Genomic DNA, 2,984 nt, shown 5'->3' on the forward strand with positions numbered 1-2,984 from the left:
TTTCTTCCATATTTGGTAGCTGCGTGATTATTGGATACTACCTGTTACACTTTATTAGCATATGATGTAATGTTACCCGCCCATCATTGGGTATTTAGGCCTCTCCCTTCTGCTCAATAAACAAGGCTTGATCAGACTCCTGTCTTGCCTCCATTTCTCGCGTCTCTTGCCCCTCATTCCCAGTCCCTTTTTCAGGTATCCACGTTGTTTGATGACCTGCGGGATGGGTCACTTTCTGAAGCCCTCTCCCTAACTAACCACTTTATTAGGAGTTCTAGTGGTGCTGCCAGGTACACGTTGAACAGCTCATCGCAAAGCCTGAGGTTCAAGCCCACAAGTCCACGGGAGAAAGATGAGGCTGTTCCAGTAAAGATTTTTACAAAATTTGGAATCCTAAATAGGGTTGCTCAGAGTCAGAATTGACTCAGTGGGTTTTGTTTCTTTTGGGGTTTTTGTAACCACTTCACTGCAGGCATCACTCACCATGAGTGCTCCCTCAGAGTGAGTGCTCCCTTAAGAGTACACAATAACAGAACTAATTCAACAGGGGCTTGAGCACGAGCGAGATGCTGAGCATCGTCCCAGACCAAAAGATGAAGAGTTTGCACCTCATTACAGGTTGAAAATCACTCAACTGGAGAAGCCACTCAGAGCGGCATATTGCCTTTGCAGCCCTTATACAACAATCTAGTGTCTTACAGGCCAAGGCTCCAATGGCCTGAAAATAACTTATTCCTACCAGAATTGCCAGAATTGCCAATTGTTCTATGCAGTCAGCTGCCCCAGTTTTGTGTTCTATTGAGAAGAGCTGTGAGAAGCTATCATTAACCCCAAAGGGGGCTGCTGGACACTGATATTAATGCTAGGGATGTTTAACCCTAGATAAAAACCTAGGGTTGCTTGGCTTCTACTTGGGGGCCGCTCTGATCTCTAGATGGTTTTCTGGGATCCACTTTTCATTTAACAATTCCTTAACACCTGTAAATCAAAGGAGGCAGAGTAAATTAGTGGATGAGGGTAAGCTGGGTTCTTATTATACTGTGTGACTTTGGGAAACTTCCCACCCTCCACCCACATCCATCGGAAATCATTAGAGACCTGATCAGTAACATCAAGGCATCAGTGTCCAAGGTGACAGTGGGGAGTGGTGGGGAATTGTGCGGGTGGGGTGGAGGGTGGGGGGTGGGGAGGGACTTGACTTAAAGGGGCAGCAGCACTCAGCAATAGGCCACTTCTGTGGGTCCAGTGTGGTCACATATTCCAATGTTTCAAGAATTGAGAATTTGATTTTCCCATTATGAGATATTTTGATGTTTCAGTACTGGCAACCAGTTTAAACTTAAGGAGCCCTGGTGGCACAGCAGTTAAAGCACTCAGTTGCGAACCAAAAGCTCGGGTTAGAACTCACCAGCGCTCGGAGGGCGTGGCTGATGTAAGGGCTAAAGTCTAGGAGACGCGTGAGGGCAGTCCGGGTCCCTGTGAGTCAGAATAGATTTAGCAGCTCACATCGCAAATTGAAGCAACACGGTGAGAACCACATAAAGCTCAGTTGCAGGTCAGACCTGCCCCTGAGCCGCGGTGGGCCACCCGTGGCTTGGATGCCACCCTGTGTAAATTTATCGTTGGGCCTATGTCTAGCTCTTTTAAAATGCTGCCACACGACTTCCTGCCGCCCCCCCCCAGGGTAGGAGATCTGTCGTCCCCCACCCCCACCCCGCGTCCCCGGCCCCCGTCAGTGTCCCCCTCCTTAGGTCTCTCCTGGAGAGCGCCAGCCTCAGGGGCTCGGCCCCGTACGTGGTGACGGGTCTCGTCTCATGGCGTCGCCTTCCTTCACACCCCTCCCTACCTGCTCGCCAGCTCTCCCGGCCCGGCCGGCCCGGGATGACTCAGCCTCCGGAAGGCCTCTCTGGTATTTCAGACTAAAGCAATGATGGGGGTGTCTAGGGCCCTCAAAATTACCACTACCAGCTAACATCACACCCTTCACCAGAGATGCAATTCCAGCCACCAAATTAGGCATGAGTTCACTAAATGTTTGACCAGTATGGCCCGCATATGACATACAAAATTTCAAATAGAAAAAGTTTCGCCAGCCCTGGACTAAAGTAAAAGATGAGGGCACCCAGTGGACCAAACTGAAACTCACTGCCACTGAATCAACTCTGACTCATGGCGAGCCTATAGGACAGGGCAGAACTGCCTCTGTGGGTTTCCCAGACTGTAACTCTTTACAGGAGTAGAAAATCTCATCTTTCTCCCTTGGAACACTGGTAGTTTTGAACTACTGACCTTGTAGATAGCAGCCCAATGTGTAACCACTATGCCATTAGGGCTCCTATGCCAACAGTACAGAATCTGGAAATTGTGGGACAGCATGTGAGAGGCTGAAGGATTCAGCAGACATCAGTGTGGCTGAAGTGTAGAGTTGGGGTAGGGGGAGGACTGCACGGGGTGGGGTGGATAACAACTATGCCACACAGTCTAGAGCAGCAGTTCTCAACCTGTGGGTCACGACCCTTTTGAGAGTTGAATGACCCTTTCACAGGGGTTGCCTGATTCCTAACAGTAGCAAAATTACAGTTATGAAGTAGCAACGAAACTAATTTTATGGTTGGGGGTCACAAATGAGGAACTGTTTTAAAGGTTCGTGGCATTAGACAGGTTGAGAACTACGAGTGTAGAGGGTCACAATAAGGCGTTTGATTCTTATCTTGAAATGTCTTATATGAAGGGGCTCCAACATGTTTGTTGAAAACTGGAATTGAAAGATCATGGCTTTTTTATAAACTTTCTTGAGGGAGTCTGCACGTCCCTCAGCCCATGGCCTGCGCCGTCAGCTGTCTTTAAGCTTCCCATTCCCGGATGTTCCCTGGCCTATTGTCCTGCCTGAGTTTGGCCTCTGTGATGATTGGTGCTCGGTGGCAGGCAGCCGCCATGCTCATTGGACACCTCCGCCAGGCATCCAAGTGCACCTCATTTGCATG

The sequence above is a fragment of the Echinops telfairi genome, unplaced genomic scaffold (assembly GCF_000313985.2).
Source record: "Echinops telfairi isolate 266 unplaced genomic scaffold, ASM31398v2 ScPeMD7_7469;HRSCAF=8507_0, whole genome shotgun sequence".
Classification (NCBI taxonomy): domain Eukaryota; kingdom Metazoa; phylum Chordata; class Mammalia; order Afrosoricida; family Tenrecidae; genus Echinops; species Echinops telfairi.